General features: G+C 38.0%; 1 protein-coding gene across 1 annotated transcript in view; it reads right to left on the bottom strand.

The window, feature by feature from the left end:
- Window positions 1-19,787, bottom strand: part of LOC104397085 (polycomb complex protein BMI-1) — a 45,369-nt gene that overhangs the window by 14,775 nt on the left and 10,807 nt on the right. The gene's annotated exons all lie outside the window — the stretch shown is intronic.

The raw sequence follows: 19,787 nt of genomic DNA, 5'->3' as shown, positions 1-19,787 counted from the left end.
GGTGCGGGGCGGGGCGGGGCTGCCGCTCGGGCCAGCGGCACCTCCTCCGCTTCCCCCGCCCCCTCCGCCTGCCCACGCGTGTCCTGTGCGCGGGGGACCGAGCGCCTCCCGGTCCCTGGGGCTCCGAGCGGGGGGTGACGCCGTTTCGGGCCGAATTTTGGGGAGGATGCGGCGCCTGCCGAGCTCAGCGCGTCCGTGAGTTGTTTACGGATGCACGTTCGGAGGCTCCTGTCTCGCTAAAGCCCCCGAGTGCTGGTGTCTCGCTGCATCTTTCAAGCCGCTGTGTCGGTGTCAAGCCTGACGTTCCACGCACCCACTCTATAAATCTCCGCAGACCTGCCTCCTGCCAACTGGAAACACCAGGAGCAGAGTCTTGCCCTTTTTCCTGTATGTTATTTTGCGTCTGAAATGCCTACCTTAGACGTGTGTATCACAAGGTATTTTGTTTCCCCCCGTGATTAAAGAAAGGGGCGTCAAAACGCGTTCTCCCCCCGCTGTTACAGCGGGCGGAAATCCCGGCTTTGACTCAAATAAGTTTGTAACTAAGATTGTTGTAACATTTTGCACATTTTGACATACATAAAATAGTGACAGGCTTCAGCAGGGATGTAGTAAAGATTGTAAAAACGCTGTGTAAAAGCACCTCCACATTAAGCCAGTACATTCCTAATGTGAGGCAATAACCTGTTGCATTGTAATTTTATTTTTTACATCCTGAAACGTTGCTGTAGGTCCGAAAACATCTTTTAAGTTAATGCTCTACCATTAAACAATGAGATGGCTTATCTCTGTATCTCAGCTAAGGACCAAATTAAGGCTGAACTAATACAACATAGGTGAAGGCCTTTTCACAGGGATTGTGGTGTGTGCAGCCTTTGGAGCTGAAACACGCACAAGGTCTAAGATACCACCATTCTCTTTGCACCTGGCTGTGCTGAACAGTCAAGAACATTTCTGTGTAATCTGGCCTTTAGTGAGCCTGAACATTTCTTAAAGGGAAATTCAATGTTGAAAACTGTTCAGCTTAAAAAAAAAAAATGAGTAGAAGCTGAAGATCTCTACGAGATTAATGATTTTAAAATACTATCTCTATAATGTAAAATAGGCAGTACTTTTTTCCTGCTACAAACACACATTAGACAACACAAAGTGCAAAACCAGCCAACTTTGTTAATTATTGCCAAGTATGTCAAATGACAGAAAAACAGAGCAGAACGTTTTCCCTTCTAAATTTTTAATGTTGCTCGACTTAAACAGTGTTGCCAATAAAAGCAAGTCCGACAGAAGAACTTACAAAGTATAACATTCTAGAGTAACATAATTTACAATGGCGAGCACAGTCTCCTCTTTTGATCGCCTGCCGGCCTGTGCTGCAACCCCTCTGCAGGCTGACGGTGCTGCAGAGGTCCTGACTTCTTATTAGGAAAGAGCTGTGAACAAGCACATTTAATTTCATCTGAGCTTTTCATGGTAGTTGACCAGTAGCTGATTTAATTGAAAAGCTGGTGGGAATTTTGTATCTGCACTCGGACCTCCCACTAGTTACAATAAGTTGTCTAAGATCTCAGTCTGGCTTTGGAGGCCAGTTCCAGTTTTGTTGCAGTAAGAACAGTCAGATTAGCATATCTCACTGCCTCACATTTTGCATTTATTTGAATCACACTACATTTTCTTTTTAATTTCTTGCGATATTTTGTAGTGAATTTCTGCTGCCCTCGTGGCCGTGTGCACATCTCCCTTAGTATGGATGCAAAGCACAGGTGATCTAGTGGTTCTACCTTTTCAGTTTCCTGCCACCATGGGTTGTCTGGTCACTGTGCTGTAAAATCATGCTGCCCAGAGGGGTTGTGGAGTCTCTCCTTTCAAGACCCGTCTGGATGCATTTCTGTGTGACCTGCCCTAGGTGGTCCAGACCAGGGAGGTTGGACTCGATCATCTCCAGAGGTCCCTTCCAACCCCTAACATTCTCAGATTCTCTGACTCTGGGTTTGTATACTTAGGTCTCAGTTATGCCCACGTTGAGGTCAAAAGGAAAATCACGTTGGCTGCAGAGTCCTGCCCTCAGTTCTAACACACTCTGTATGTACAATGTTAGGCCTCATGATCCTGTGAAGAACAAATGCTTAGGGTTTTGATGTGTGATCTGAAGTAATGTCATTGGCCTGATATTTTGGCATAAAAATTAGTACCATTGAACTAATTAACTCTGTGTTTCAGAGTACTGTCTGACAGAAGTCTGGTAATTTTTATTTTGCCAGAAACAAGAAAGAGATGGTAACAGGCAGAGGGGTTGAGAAATTAAGGCTTTATCTATCTTTTGGTATGCTTGCCAAATATAGACATGATACCTAAGGAAAGAGAGCATAAAATGGAGAAGGAAAACCTTAAAATGGGGGAGAGGACAAAGCTCTGAGCTTTAGAATTATGAAGGTAAAGAGGCTAAGGCTATAAATAAGGGTAGTCACTCAGAAAGGTTACAAATGTACACATATGGCATGGTCACCTTGCAGAAACTTATTCTTCAGCACCTCCTTATTGTTTATAGCATGTTGAAATCTATAAATTAAGATCTAGTATAAAGACAAAACAACTGCTGAAGATTCATTGCAAGATTATGTAATACAAGTAAGTTTAACTAGTTTTCATCACAAAATTTGTATTTTCTATTCCTCCATCCAACCTCTCAGCCTGATTTATTCTCTCTCTTTTTCCCTTTAAAAAAGACATGAGATAGATTCAGATTGTCAGACTGGTATCAGATTTTACTACTCTAACATAGCGAATACATGTTTAAAAACCCTGTTTATTACAGTTTCCAAGAGGAAACTAAACTGTATGAAATAAAGAAGTAAATGAAGCAGAGAAATGATGAAGAAAATACATTAATATTTCAATATTAATTCAATATTTTTTTTTACAGCCTGGGCTTTGTTAGTAAAAACAAAACAATGAAACTGTTAAAAATGAAGGCAAATAACTTAGTGTGTCCAGAGGACTAGCTCATAAAATGCAAGCATTGGCATAAGTCTTTCTGAAAAGTTTCTGATTAGCCTTTTTTATTCCTATGTGTTGCTCTTCACAGGTTAAAAGGACAGTAATTTAAGCTTATATTCCAGTGTCAATTTTCTGCAAAATTATTGCTGACTTCCAAAGTTTAATCCACACACTAATGGAATGTCCCTGTAATGTTTAAGTCAAGTATGTTTATTATAAAATAAAGTATTATAAAATGTATTTTACTGAAAGTCAGTATTATAAAATGTATTTTACTGAATAAAATGTTTGAAGTTTATGAGAATGGTGAAGAATAGTTAATACAAAATGCATTTCTTTCTGGATTAATATCTGAAGAAAAAACGTGATATGCATGTATTGGTCACTGACATGATCGTGGCATGGAGAAAAGGAGTCTGCAGATCTCAAAAAGGCCTACAAAAAATTCTCTCATGTTACAGGCACAAAGGTGCAATACAGTAAATAAAATACAGTCTGGAACTAAGCCATTATGTGGACTATTTATTTGGTATGGCTGCTATAGACAGTCCCCTTATCTGATGGAAATGCAGTAGTTGTCACATAATTTAAAAAATATTTTATACTTCCCGAATTTTTTCATACATATTAATTTCAATAAATGCATTGTTTGGTTATAGAGATGGACTACTCAAGAAAATATTCTTCTTTTGCTCACAAATACTTCTGATTAGGAGTTAAAGAGATTAGCTTTTTAATTAAATATGTGAAAGCACCTGATTTATCTCAGGAAGTTAAAACCTGTAGTAGCTAAATTAATTTTTTTACCAGGTATTTAGCCTGAAAAACATTTTTCTACTAGGTGGTATTTTTTGAATTAAGTTACATTGATTTACTAAAAAGGAGGACTTGTCTATTTACCTTTTATTTACCTTAGACTTGTTCTGACTTATTTTTAGCTTCTATTTTAAAAAACTTAAAATCTTATAATTTTCCCCTTGTACATGAAAAGAGCCACATACTCTTAGGCTATACAAAAATACTAAAAAAACCTTAGAGCTTTCATATTTAAATTATGGGCTTTTAAGCTATTAATATTTCAGTCCTTATTTAAGTACTTAGGAATAGAGGCAAGCAGAGTAGTACCACTTATTTAAAACATCATTGCTCCTCTGAATTCTAATGATGTAGGAAAATCTTATATATTATAAAAGTTCCACTTTCCCCATATTTTACTAAAACATATATCCAATCAAACCTAAAAAAAAATAAATATTTTTGAATGCATATTTTACCTTTTCTTTTCCAATAATAATAATAAAAAAATCACAGGGAGAATTTGTACAGTTTATGTCTAAGATCTGAGTAATAAAAGGATGTAGGGATTTAAGCATGTGAGAAAGTGTCACAATGATGTACTAGAGAGCACATCTTCCAGGACAGAAGCTTTGTCTTTTGGTCTGCTTTAATATATTTTAAAGTTCTTCTAATTAAGTGAAAATTCAGTATTTACTGAATTCTCAGGCATTCTCCTTCTCTCACAGAGAAATAAAGCTATGTAGTTCATAACATGCTTGCTCTTTCTTAAGATAAAACTATAGTGCCTTTGACTAAATTTTTGGGATTTATAGATGAGGCCTACATAGATGATGCAGCCTTTAATGCTGGATGGAGAAACACAAAGATCCCTGCTGCTTTAGTGGAACTACTACTGTAATTCCACATCGAGTCCTGAGCCACAGAGGAACATACTTTGTCACAGTCACAAAAATACTAGGAAATGTTTTTTAGTAATTATATTGGTATTGTTTCTTTGCAATCAACATTTATCGGTAGTAGCTTTAACATGGAAATTTTTGTGACTTTTCAAATGACTTGACAACATTTACAGTTATGTCAAAATTGTACCTACTGTTCACGCTGCTCAGGCAGCACTCAGATACAGATGTCACACATAGTACCCAAAGGTCATTACATTCAGCCTTATTTTTCTCTAAACTTATTGAGAAGTATCTAATCCGTATGTGCTTTTGAACAGCAAACCAAGCACACTTGAAATTTGTCAGTTTTAAGTAAGCCTTTTTACATGTTCATAGCCTTGATGGTAAGTTTGCTGTCGGAAGCTTGTGAGGAGGATATTATGCTCTATTGTCAAGAAGCATTCACAGTCTGTCACATTAGTGCTAGAGTTGTGTATAGAAGAATAACTATTATAAGCTGACATCCAGCAAGTGTAAGTAAAAGCAGATAAACCTCAAAGGAAAATTATGCTGTATGTTTTAGGTACTATTTTTCTCCAGATGTTTAATGTCAGAACACTAAAATGTTATTTAGCATAGCACCTAATTGGTAATATAATTTTGCATTCATGTTACAAACAGAAATGTGATTTGCTTTGCTCTGCACTTAATTTCTTATCAAGGTAGATAAATACAAAAATACAAACAATGAATTATCAGTAATCCAGTACTTAAAGAGATGCATGGTATAATATTTTAAGTTCTATTCATAAAGTTTAGCTATACCAAGCAGCAAAAGTATTTAAATCTACTAAGATAATACACAGTTTTTATTAAAAGAAAACAAACAAACAAACAAACAAACAACAACAACAAAAAAGAAAACAAAGAAAAAAGGAAAAGGTATTACAGCAAGAAGTGGCACTATGTAGCATTTTTTTGGCTAGAGTTAATCCTTCTGTTTCATGAAAACTTTTGATTCTGGTCATAAAGCACGGCTTGCATGCCAAAATGATAGATGCCTTGACAGAAGCTTTGATAAATAAAATCCTGCAGACCTTGGCATTCACAGTTCCTTTTTGGCAATAGTGAGGAATGGCTGAGTAATAGTCAGGAAACAGACCTATTTAAGATTGTTTATTGCATCTAAAGATATTAGAGCTAGATCTGCAGCTAGTGTAAATCAGCATATCTGCTTTCAAATTACTTATATTGCTTTGTGTCAGCAGAGAATTTGGCCCATATCCATTATCTAGAGGGAATATCAACTACTACAAAGCATACTTATCTAACCAAAAGCAAACGTCGTGTGCTCAGCTCATTGATGTTCCTTGTAAGGCTTATGTTAACCTTTATTAACGTGATAAAAATCTGGCACAGTTACGTATGGTTGCAAATGATCTTGCTTTGATAAAATCAACAATTATAAATTAACATTTATCGCTTTTAATACTGCTTCAAATTACATTGATAAAAGCTTAACTTGATATTGATGAGAGGACTAGTAATTTAGGACCTTGCCGTTGCTTTAATTATCTTTACTGAGAGCAGAATTTGGCCTCTGCTCTGAAACAGACCTACCCATCAAAGTAGCATGGAATTTTTTTGTTTTTTAAAATATGGTGTATTTTTTCTGTTCTTTTTTTTTTTTAGTGATCATAATTCATATCTAGATGACTACATTTTACAGAGCCACCAAGTGTAAACTGGCTTTTACATATAAACAAGCGTTCTGTTCAACCCAATAATGTCACTGAGAGTGAAGCTCAGATGCAGCCATATGCTGAGTCCAAGTTAAAAGTTTGAGTTGAAGAGACTGCCCCGTGTGACTCAGAATAACATGACAAACCCTGGCTCATTCTTCATTGTTTGGCTCAATTAATCAAAGAGGAAGCTTACTAATTATCAGAATTTTGAACAGTAAGCAGTGGGTCTAAGTGGATCTCAATTAGTGGTTGTAATGCTGCAACCATTAGATCTGCTCAGCAGCCGTTCCAGCAATAACTTACAGGCAAATCAGAGCACTGCAATACATGGAATTTTACATGTGCTCTATTGTCTGCTTTGTTTATATGACAACAAGTTTTCTTCAGATTGTAGAAATAGTTTTGATATTAAAAATACTGTTGTGGTTTCTGCCCATTTCTAAGTGGGAAATTACATTACAATCAATCTGAGAAAACAAAGAGGAATGCTTTGTGGACCCTGAATTTATAATATGGGCAGCACCAGTGAAAACTACAAGTGTCCATGTACTGTCTGTTTCATGCAAGATTTATTGGTTGTGAGAGAAAACCCTGATGGTTGGTTAGTGAATTAGGTCAATAAGCAGAAGGATAGTGATAGGGGCGGTTCTATTGCTCTTGGGGATTTAGGCTTCCTAGCACGACATTTAAATCAATAAGAATCATCAGCTACCCTAATCTGCCTGTACCAAATAGCAGTGGGCCTGAGTGGTGGAGAAAAATTGGAAGACACCCAAGGAAATTGCTTTTTTCCCCGCCTTCAGATAATTAATGAAATGTATTGTGTAGATGCTTAGAAAAATATTTTATCTACTTTGACTGCGTGTGCAGTTTTTAATAGAAGTACAGTATCTTTTATAAAGTATCAGTAATCATGATCATCATTACATCTTATTGGTGCCCTCACAGTGCTCCAACTATTTTTTGAAAATACATCAGTAACCTGTCAAAATGTATACAAGAAACAGGCATAAGGCAAGACATTCCCATTGCAGTGTAAACAAAATGTTAAGATCCTGGCTTGCAGCTGCTGGTATTAGTTAACATAATACAGCATTGATATAGTCAAAATGGTAACAGAAAGACGGAGTTAAAATTGCAAAGCTATGTGCAAGCAATATAAAGAAGTGCAAGAGACCAATATTTTATAGGTAAATACTTCTTCTTCGGCAATAATTCAAATTCCTGTTGATGCAAACCCAGAACTAAATAATTGCATCATTGCATAATTTTAAAATCTTATATTTTCACTGAGTACACAGGAATTTGAGGCAAATGTATGCTGCTATACCAGCACTTGAAAAGCTAGGAAACAATGTACTTCTAAAAATAAGTTTCTCTTGTTGATCAATTAGTGGCAGTCAAATATAATTTCATTTTGATCAATTTACTATGCAGGAATGTTAATATTTGTTATATAGTTGACAGCAATTTTCAACAATACATTATAAACAGTGCTTAGCTGGAAAAACCTCTTACCTCCTCTTGTCTTCTACATATTGTAAGACATAAGTGAACTCTTCCTTTGTTTAAACGGTTATAGTTATGATGAGGTTATTTTTGGACAAAGGACTTTTTCTTAGACCACCATTCAAAATAGGCATTGGACACTCCCCTTCTACTCCACTGTAGGCTTGCACAGAACATGTTAACCTTAGGGAGCCACATCGTTGTGTAATGAACATCCGTGGACTGTCATCCTGGTTTTGTCAGCCAGGAAGCCTGGTTCTAGCACCTAGATTGGACGTGTGTTTGTTCACTCAAATGTTGTTGCAATTACACCATTTTTTTCAGTGATAAAGTTCCATTGAGGCCAATTAGGAACAACTGGAGTGGAGAGTGAGCAACAAATTTCAAAATTTGATCTATAATTTCTTGGCTGTTGAGCCCTGTGCCCATCTGTTCACATGGCAAATAGCCCACTTGCAAGTTAGCTGGACCTTTCCCCTAAGAAACGAGTGACAGGCAAGAACAGTTTAGTTACTCTGTGTAACAATGAGAACTTCTTTTTTTCTCCTCTTTCTGCAGGAAGTCTGGTCTGATATCTGGGAGAGCTGGACAGCATTTGCCTTCTTTCACTTAATTATATTTTTGGACATGTACGTTGCTAGAGATGGTTGAGTGAAGGAGGAAAGAAAACCAGGGGCTTACTGGTACTGTTTGCTGCCAAAAAGACAGGTTGTATTGGAACAGGTGCTTTGAAAATCTGTGCAAGCCAGCTGAAAGGTGTCAAAATGTGCATAACATGAACCAACAGTTCACAGACATTTTGTGTGAATTTGGTCTCGTGGCAGGAAAGTTCAGAAGGAAGCCTCAGCAGAAAGTATCTGCCTTAGGAACAGACAGCTAGCTTAACAGGCATAACCTTGTCTGCTCAGTCCCAGTGTGCATGATGCTCTCATGCAGGAGGGAAGACAAAGGAAACGAAAATAAAGGTTTCCTCTTGTTACTTTTATATCTTTCACTGTCTTGGAATTGTCAAATCAGGAAAAAATACACGATCATCTGTTCCTAAAATACATTAAGATGATAATCTAGCCTAAAAATAAAAGCAGATCAATTGAAATTCCATAAACTGTATTTGGGTGAGTGATTAACTGCAGAGTGTGTGCAGGTAACAGAGAGAAGAATGCGTGATCCCTTTTATAGTACCGGTCGAACTGATGCCTGTGAGCCACACTTGTCCCTTGACCTTGTTAAATGTGGCCCACGTGTTGGAGGGAGTACAAGCAACTTTTCCGACACATTCCCTTCCCACATGTTTTTCCTGCAGTGTGCTACTGTAGATAGTTCTAAAACACATGGGAGTACAAGTGGCTTCCCCATGTGTATTTAAAACCTAACAGAGCTGCAGCAGTCAAAGCCACATGGGGATAGAAAAGGAGCATCAGGTAAAAAAAATGCTCTTCCACTATTTATGCTCATGTTCATATGTTCAGGGAACACATGGGAGAGTAAGAGCAAGACAAAAAAGACAAGGGAGAGCAGGAGAAGAAAGGAAGAGGAAGAAAGAAGCAGACAGAAGCAAAGAGAGAGGAACAAAGCAAGACGGCATTGAAAAGAAAAAGAGAACTGAGAAAGGAGAAAAACCTTGCAAGACGAGGATGGGAATTGACAGGGAAAAATCAGAGAGAAAATAATTTAACTGCTTGAAAGGTTAAAACCAAGTATGCTTGCTTATGCTTATCATTTCAGCAGTATAATTTGTATGCATGCTTAGTTTTAGCAAATGTAGGAAGAGGCATTTTTGCATGTTCCCCAGTGCCATTCCTCCTTTCGTTTTGTCTCTAGATGCTGCATCTTTGTTTCTGCTTCTTCTCTCATTCCATCTCCTGCTTTCCCCTCCCCTTCTTCTGTTCTCTGCCTCTCGCAGGCAACGAATGAGATGTTGTATAGGATTGTATGGGCAGGACCAGGTTTTTTCCCAAACTTGCCTTAAAAATACTCCCCAGCTGAGTATGTTGTTATTATGTTCCCCAGTGCCATTCCTCCTTTCGTTTTGTCTCTAGATGCTGCATCTTTGTTTCTGCTTCTTCTCTCATTCCATCTCCTGCTTTCCCCTCCCCTTCTTCTGTTCTCTGCCTCTCGCAGGCAACGAATGAGATGTTGTATAGGATTGTATGGGCAGGACCAGGTTTTTTCCCAAACTTGCCTTAAAAATACTCCCCAGCTGAGTATGTTGTTATTCTTTCAGCCTTTTTTTTTTTTTTTTTTTTTTTTTTTTTTTTTTTTTTTTTCCCCAAGAAGACTTAGTTGAGACAGCCTGAAGTCATCAACATAAACCTGAGTGAGCATATGGGTGAAATGTGACTGTCGCTCCATGCTACTCATGGGATGTAATCATAGTCTTGATTTCAAGGAGCTTTACAAGAAGTCAGTGCTGAGAAAATTTTCACTTGTAGTTGGTGAAGTCCGAGAAGAACAAATAAGCAATCTATTGTCTTCCTCTCTCACACTTGGGAACACAAGCCTGTGTCCACAGCCTTTCCTTTGGACTTCCCGAGGTGAACTGCCTTCCGTGTGCACCACTTTATGATTTTTATCTTTAAAAGCAGAGGAAAACTCTTAAAACATATATGCACCTTGGTTTTGCCCCTGCTTTCTTTTGGTTCTAGGTCGTATGCTCTATTTTTCTTACTCCTGTTGTTGACCCTTTTTAATTGTATGCCAGAATCTCAAGGTTTCCAAACTAAAGCCAGGAGCTCAGGAGGATGAACAGCTTTCAGGAAATGGTCAACAGCTCTCTAGGTGTAATTCTAAAGATCATTTGTTATCACATCTGTTCCTGTCAAGGCATCCTCTCCGAGGCAAAGCCCATCTGAGAGCCTGGAAACCCTTGGAAGTTCTAAGGCAGGATTTTCTCTCTTGTGCTGTATGGTGAGACTGAGAAGAGTGCATGCATCCATGGAGTTCTCCCAGCTTTGGGGAGAACTCTCAGAAACCTTTTCTTTCTTCCTTGTTTCACTGTGACCTTCATTTCCCACCCATTGCCTTGACTCTATAGTGCAAAAACCCTCAGCTAATAATAGGATTGGTCTGATTTCCCCTTGATCTCCTGGGACAGGGTAAAACTGGAGACCACCATTTAGCAGACAGTCCAAGATTTCTTGACTGCAGCAATGAAGGATGGAGTCAGAGAAGGGAACAATGCTTGGTCTGAGCAACCTGCTAGTTTTGGTGCTGTGGGCCCTTCCCAATTCTGGAAGCTGTTTGTGCCATGGAAGTGATGGAGCTGCTTAGGCTGAGGGAGTTATGCTGCTCAGGCTTGGAGAGAGAGTCCTGGTTTGTGCTTTCCAGCATCCACTCCCATCACTAGGATCAACATGCCACATTCTACTGGAAAAAAGCCAGAAGGATTTTGCCTATAGAAACAGAGTTATGTGTGTGTTTTATGGCAGTATTCTAATTTAATTATTTAAGTTGATAAATTACCATTACGTTACAGTCCTCTGGGGGGAAAAAAAAGCCAGAATTTAAGATATCCTATACTGGACCAAAAAGAATGTTATCTAGTACAGTTTTTAAATAGTCTGTGAGTGTAGCAAAATACGCAATTAATTTTAAAATAGTTGTTATATCTAGTAGATAATATATGCTTTAAAATGTAAGCACATACCAGAGTACTTGTTCACTTAATCTATTATTTCCAGCACAATGTATTAGACTACTATTAAGGACCAATGTATCTCCTAGCACAAGATTGTAAAGCCCCATTGGGATCTATACACCAGTCAATAACTTAGTTTTGTATTTTTTAACGTTTAATGGATTGACTGTTTAAATTAACTAAACTGTGATATGCCTCTGTTCATATTTTGTAAAAGAAAATGCTTATGTAATTTAAAGAAAGTGAGGGTATAGTAGCTAAAAGCATAATTCATGTATAAGCATAAATAAATTCAGACACATTCTCTAAACATTCTATTAAGTTCATTTATTACATCTGTATTGTTCTAACAAAGCAAAAAAGTTAGGTAAAAGTGGTATTTTCTGGAAGAGGCTTTTGTGCTTGTCTACAAAGAAAAGGTGTTCCAGAACTGTTCTGCATTGTATTTTACATGGCACTCACAGGATAAAAACTGGTGAATTCTGCATCTGTCACTATTCTGCATCTGTCACTCAAAGAAAATTCCCCTTTCCCTTTTAGGGAAAGTTGCTTGAGGATGATGGGATATGGCTGATAACAATAATCCATTTTTAGGCAACCAGAAGATTGTGACAACATTAACCAGAATAAGGGAATGCAGAGTTAAAATCAAAACATCTGTTAAGGTAACTTTAACTTACCCCAATTATTCTGAGATGTTGCAGTGTTATAATTTACTTTTCTGCATTGTCTTGCCGTAAAAATATTCACCTAGCTTTGAAATTCAGCACTATAAATTATTTTTCTTTAAATTTAATATAATAAAATTAATATTTTCGAGGCATGGCAGTTCATCTTCAGACACTAATAGTACAAGCAAACGATCTTCTACTTAGATTGCAAAATGTGTTGTATTTTATCCTTGATTATGAGAATAATTTGATTTGCCTCAGCATAGCTATTAAATAGTTATGGAGAGATTGATTGTAGTGGTATGAAGGATTCCACAATTAATAGTTTTATGAGAGAGATTCAGAATATAAACAGATTTCATGGCTGCTCTTAACCAGAATATCTGAATATATACCCTTCCTCCCCCACAACCCATGTACACCAGCTTGCCACGGATATTTCTGTCAAAATAGAGATTTCTTTGATTTTCCAGTGCTTCATATCACAACATGTTGCTGTATCACCAGCACTATAGCAATGAGGACATGGTTGTATAAATCACATGGGGCCAAATGCCCAGAATAAAATACTATAATGAACAAAAAGAGGTGTAGTATGTGATGAGCCAGGTCCTGTCACATGAGACATTTCAGTCAGAAGGTTTAATTCTGTTAATTTTGGAGCAGGTCAGTCCCACCACGTGTACCAGGAAATCCTGATACTAATTCTGAATCTGCCCCCTTTCTACCAGTCACTCTCATTATGAGCAAGACCAAGCGCTGGTAACTTAAGCTGCTGTGTAGCTGGAATTTAGGAGTGTGCACAGTGTCTGTGCTTGGGCTGCCAAATCACATTGCATGTCCTCAGTTCATTTACTAGGGCTGCAAGAATAACTTATTATGATACTGGACTTCCAAAGAATATATTAACTTCCTGACTCTCTATAGTAATACCATACAGCTGGTTCAAATAAACATTCCAAGCCAGTGCATTTTTCATCTTGAAAAAAACAGCAATCCCAAAGAAGTTTTGTATTTATTCAGTGCTTACTGTCATGTCCTTTGACACCAAGCACAAAATTAATAGTTTTAAAAATAGGAGTTACTCTCTAGGCCTTTGCATAATTCTCTCTTGTTGTTCTTCATTTATTTTGTTGACCATTGCAGTCAAAAAGAGAGGATAAACTGCTCATGGCATTAATTTTCTTGAGTTACTGCACTGTTCTGTCTCACTAGAACTTTATTGTTTTTTTTCTGTACTTTGAATAAAATGTGACTCTTTTTATCTGAAGCAGAATGCATATCAAGAATTCAGGTTGTTCTTGACTTTACGTTACTATTTGGAAATTTCACTGACATTGATACAAAAACATGAGCAGGTAACAAGGCTACCTGCACTGAACTTCTCTGCAGACTATTAAACTACATCACTTTGTTTCTTTAATGATTTTACAGTCAGTTCATTTATTAATATTACTCCTATCAAAAGAGCTGCTGAAACACCACAGTTGAAAGCCACAGGCAAAATCATATAAATAATGGCTATTTTGGCTGTATAAAAGCAGAAGGTTTGGTTATATTTGCTCACACATTTTTTGTAGCTATGCTGTTCTAGGTGCACTGTGTTTTGGCTTCAAAAAGGAAACGTGATTAAACAAAGATTTTGCTTCAAATGCCTCTCATTGGTAACTTACTAATTCCCAACAGAGAAAATAAAATATATCACAGCTCTTCAATTTGTATTTCATACAGCCATTTATGACATAATTTCCTAATGAAAATTGTTAGATGTGCCAGGTTTCTGAGTTGGATTCTTATACTCTAAACTGCAATTATGGAAAACTTAATGGGCAGAATTATGGAAATTATGGAAAATACTGTGCATGCCCATACTTTTCTGAGTTTTGTTTTAATTCCTTGGGCTAATTATGAAGAAAATGTGATATTTCCAAGAAGCTGTGGAACAATCTGGGTTATTAAAATAAATATGATACCTGTGCTTAAGGAGTTTGCAAAAGCTGGACACTAGTTTTGATCTCTCATCCAATAGTGAGTGATGTGAACAGGCATGTGTCCCTCATTTCAATGGGAGCAGGAGTATATTATTGTTTTTTGTTGTTATATCACACATGAAAGAGGCAATTGTGTATGCAAGATTAAAAATTATGTCAGATGTACATTTTTGTATGTTTTCTTACTATCTGTGAATAACTGGACTGTATGGGTATAAATCTGTCTTTGATTAAGACAGACTATTCTGGTGTCCCATTAGAAGATTATTTTACATAAACAGTTATCATTGACAGGTACAGAATCATTCTGATTTACAGTACTTTCTGAAAAATATACATAGCTGTGAAAAATGCTAAGCTATGACTGGGATGAAGGGTTAGAAGCAGGTTGGTTTTATTCCACTTTTGCATCAAGGAGAACTATTTTGCCCATTACTGGTTCAAGGAAAGCTAATTTGCCTGTTGCTTGTTCAAATAGCCATGGAAATTTGCTTTTTTCAGAGATCTATTCTTCATAATTTAGAGATAAGGTAAACCAATCCATAGTTTTATGACTGGAAGTGAGGGAGTATTGTAAAACTGCAGTATTAGACAAAGTACTTAAGAACATTCTGAACCCCCAAATGCTATATTAAGGTCACACACGTTTTAAATTAGGAGCCTCTGTTCTCACTCATAAATGTCTCCAACTTTCAACTTCTGATCTGAAACTTTTGGTGGTTGAATATTGTAACAGTAGCCACAGGAATTAGTAGATACTGACCCTTGTGCCATATGACAAGCTGCATGTAACTGTGATCCTGACCAGCCTCATGTGACTGGAGAGAAGATATTAAGGGTAGTCACTCACTAGAGCCTTTGCATGCTAGATCTTTATTATAAAGGTAAAGATGACTGTTTTTTTTTAATCAGTCTACCAATTAAACACTTACACTAGGATGAAATAATTAAATATTTTTCCTCCTATTCACATGATATCTATCATAATGTATTTATAGTCATGAGCAAAGCAAAACTTAATTCAGTTTCACTGCCTTCAGAATTGTGGTTGTTACCAGTGAATGCCTGAACATTTTTTATGTTTCCAGTGTAGATTAAAAATAAAATAAAATAAAATAAAATAAAATAAAATAAAATAATTGCATTGTGTATGCAAGATTAAAAATTATGTCAGATGTACATTTTTGTATGTTTTCTTACTATCTGTGAATAACTGGACTGTATGGGTATAAATCTGTCTTTGATTAAGACAGACTATTCTGGTGTCCCATTAGAAGATTATTTTACATAAACAGTTATCATTGACAGGTACAGAATCATTCTGATTTACAGTACTTTCTGAAAAATATACATAGCTGTGAAAAATGCTAAGCTATGACTGGGATGAAGGGTTAGAAGCAGGTTGGTTTTATTCCACTTTTGCATCAAGGAGAACTATTTTGCCCATTACTGGTTCAAGGAAAGCTAATTTGCCTGTTGCTTGTTCAAATAGCCATGGAAATTTGCTTTTTTCAGAGATCTATTCTTCATAATTTAGAGATAAGGTAAACCAATCCATAGTTTTATGACTGGAAGTGAGGGAGTATTGTAAAACTGCAGTATTAGACAAAGTACTTAAGAACATTCTGAACCCCCAAATGCTATATTAAGGTCACACACGTTTTAAATTAGGAGCCTCTGTTCTCACTCATAAATGTCTCCAACTTTCAACTTCTGATCTGAAACTTTTGGTGGTTGAATATTGTAACAGTAGCCACAGGAATTAGTAGATACTGACCCTTGTGCCATATGACAAGCTGCATGTAACTGTGATCCTGACCAGCCTCATGTGACTGGAGAGAAGATATTAAGGGTAGTCACTCACTAGAGCCTTTGCATGCTAGATCTTTATTATAAAGGTAAAGATGACTGTTTTTTTTTAATCAGTCTACCAATTAAACACTTACACTAGGATGAAATAATTAAATATTTTTCCTCCTATTCACATGATATCTATCATAATGTATTTATAGTCATGAGCAAAGCAAAACTTAATTCAGTTTCACTGCCTTCAGAATTGTGGTTGTTACCAGTGAATGCCTGAACATTTTTTATGTTTCCAGTGTAGATTAAAAATAAAATAAAATAAAATAAAATAAAATAAAATAAAATAAAATAAAATAAAATAAAATAAAATAAAATAAAATAAAATAAAATAAAATAAAATAAAATAAAATAAAATAAAATAAAATAAAATAAAATAAAATAAAATAAAATAAAATAAAATAAAATAAAATAAAATAAAATAAAATAAAATAAAATAAAATAAAATAAAATAAAATAAAATAAAATAAAATAAAATAATTTTATTGCGTCTTTGTTGTTTTTCTTTTGTGCTAAATATCTGCAAGATGTAATATGACAAGCACTGAACATCTATTTATGTGGAACATTCAAGGAAATTGAGAGTTATAAATATGTCTATCTGAAAAAGGTATGTAGCTATGACAAAGATATTCCTGCCTATATTTTTTTAAGTGACCATACAAATCTATGGTTTATTGAAATAATTGTAAAAATAACATTCTAAAAATGTATATTCAAAAATAGAAAAATGTGTTCCTAGTCCCAGGTAGAAAATATCCTCTTTGAAAAATTTGGAGACAGATTTCCCTATGTCTCCCTATCCCCCAAGACCCATTTTCTGCAAAGCTCTTTTAAATGTGAGAGAGGATAGAGTTTCGCAGCAGTTTATTGCTAGATTTACAGTGCTGGCGACAAAGTAATTCTTAAAAAATGGGATAGACTTCTCCTGGGAATTGATCTCTGGTTGGGTTAATGGATTATATGGGCCAGACTGTGACTGTGACTTGCCCTTACACAGTAATACTGCTACAAAGGCACGTGAGATTTGGAAACTGCTTCTGAGAGCCCAGCACCCCTACCCTCTGCACAACCTCTGCAATGGAGCGAGAATAAGGCAGGGTCATGCTGGTGCCTCCACAGTTACACTGAAGTAGGAAGAGCAGTCAATGCCTCCCTAATATTGACTAGATGTATTGATTCATATGCTAGTGTAATTCAGTTGTTTCCTCAGGCATTTCCCTGACTTATACTGTTCCAAGTAACCATCTTCCAAGACTACTGGTCAGCACATAGAAGGTTAATTATTTGGCTGTGTATTTTAACATTATATTAGTGGGGGGGGTTTACGCTTTTTTGTTCTTCCCTTAGAATTTTAGTTAAAATCATCAGGATGTGAAACTGACGTTTTGTATTTATGCCATTTAAAATAATTTCCAGAAGATATGTGCAACAGCAAAAGGCAAAAATAGCAGCTGCAATGCCTTGGTACCTTCAGTTTGGTTGGGTTTTTGTCCCTGCTGAGAATAATAAATAAATAAAAATAATAAAACCACTGCATCCCAGAGTCTTTAACATACCACCTCACTGGGTTGTGAAACCTTGGTGTAAGAGGCAGCTTGGTCTTGCTGCTGGCAAAACCCTTTTTGTCTTTGGCAGAAGCAGGACTGGGCTGCCTGATGCCTGCAGCATAGAAATTCACTGGCTTCTCAGCGTCGATCCTGGTGTACAATGATTTTTCATTCTTCTTTATTTAAAAGTGCTGCATTGAGGGCTGCTGTGCAATAGTAAAACTAAAGCAGCACAGAGAGTGAGAAAAACATACAAAAAATAAACATACAAATAAATTTCACTTTTGAATTTAAATATTTTATAAAAGGTTGTGAGATTACAGATATTAATTTTGGTGTGTCCTTTTGGTTAGTAACTGCTTTTGAAGTGGCTCTGGCCTTAGATGAGTGCAATTTTGTGTTACTTTGCAATGGAAAGGCTTTGATTACATAGAAATCGATAATTTGTTGTAAGAAAGTTGCAAAGAAAGGTGTTGCGCAGGGGTAGTGTGTATACATGCACATACATGTGATCACAACACTCACTTTCACGTCAGGAGCTGGTGGTTTTGGGGTGCAGCAGCAGGATGTAGAAAAGGACCTCGGGGTACTAGTGGGTCAAAAGCTGGACATGAGCCACCAATGTGCAATTGCAGCCCAGAAGGCCAAGTCCATCCTGAGCTGTGTCAAAAGAAGTTTGGCCAGCAGGGCCAAGGAGGTGTTTCTGCCCCTTTACTCTGCCCTGGTGAGACCTCACCTAGAACACTGCGTCCAGCTCTGGAGCCCCCAGCACAAGAAAGATGTGGACCTGTTGGAACATGTCCAGAGAAGGACCACGAAAATGATCCAAGGGCTGGAACACCTCTCTTATGAGGACAGGCTGAGGGAGTTGGGGCTGTTCAGCCTGAAGAAGAGAAGGCTCCAGGGGGACCTCACAGTGGCCTTCCAGTACCTGAAGGGGGCCAACAGGAAAGCTGGGGAGGGGCTTTTTACAGGGGCTTGCAGTGAGAGGACAAGAGGTAATGGTTTTAAGCTGAAAGAAGAGAGATTTAGGTTAGAGATCAGGCAGAAATTCTTCAGTGTAAGGGTGGTGAGACACTGGCTGCCCAGAGTTGTTGTGGGGGCTCCATCCCTGAAGATGTTCAAGGGCAGGCTGGATGGGGCTCTGAGCAACCTGCTCTAGTGAGAGGTATCCCTGCCCATGCAGGGAAGTTGGAACTTGATGATCTTCAAGGTCCCTCCCAACTCCAAACATTCTGTGCTTCTGTGATTCTGTGACGTGCTGTGCCTCTCAGAGCCTCCAGGCAGCAGCCACCACCTCCCCAGCATGGCAGCCTGAGGCCCTCCCATCTGCTGGGGACTGTGATGGCATGAGGGGGCTGCTGCAAGAGGCCGCTGCTCAGCATGGCATGGGGGGCTGGCGAAAAGAGGTGAGTGAGGAAGGGTCTGTCCACCACCACCTCTCCTGGAGGGCCTCAAGGTGAAGGAGCCACAGCAACACGGTGGCTTCAAGGTGCAGGGGCAGAGGCTGAGGTGGGGTTCTCAGGTGGAGGCAATACTTTGAGGAAAGCAGTGGGAAAAAAGTGCCAGCAGGGCTGGAGATCAGCTGGCCCAGAGGCAGGAGGTGGATGTGATGCAGGGAAGGGCAGTGGTGGGACAGGCAGTGCTGCACAGTGCCCATGCAGAAGAGCAGGCAGGAGCAGCCAGGGGCTGTGCTGGGCTCCCAGGGCTGGCTCAGGGCAGGGGTCCCTGGAAAGGGCTGAGGGCCAAGTGGGGGAGGTGCTGGTGGGCACTGCAGGCTGCCCAGGGTGGTGGAAAAGCATTTCCCCTGGGGGAGGCCTGAGCTGGCATCCATCAGGGCACCGTCCCACATGGGAAGGTTGACATGGTCCTGCTGCCATGTGAGGATCAGCAGTTGTCCTGCATATGGGAATCAGGCATGTGTGGGGTTCATCTGTAGCTTTTTATTAGCAAAGCAAAAATGCCTGTGAAATTCAAACCTTTTGCTATCCCTCCCGTTTAAGCGGTTCTATGGGTAATTATCTTAAGAACAATTACACGAGATATTACCTCAGGCAAATCATATACAATTAAAAGAAAGAGCACAAGGCCATATCATCAAATTTCACATTGTTAGAAAGTTTTAAAATCCACAGCCTTGTGGCATTC

The sequence above is a fragment of the Chaetura pelagica genome, unplaced genomic scaffold (assembly GCF_000747805.2).
Source record: "Chaetura pelagica isolate M959 unplaced genomic scaffold, ChaPel_1.0 scaffold17, whole genome shotgun sequence".
NCBI classification, from domain to species: Eukaryota; Metazoa; Chordata; class Aves; order Apodiformes; family Apodidae; genus Chaetura; species Chaetura pelagica.
Note: the sequence above shows the minus strand (reverse complement) of the source record. Positions and strands in the feature narration are given on the sequence as shown.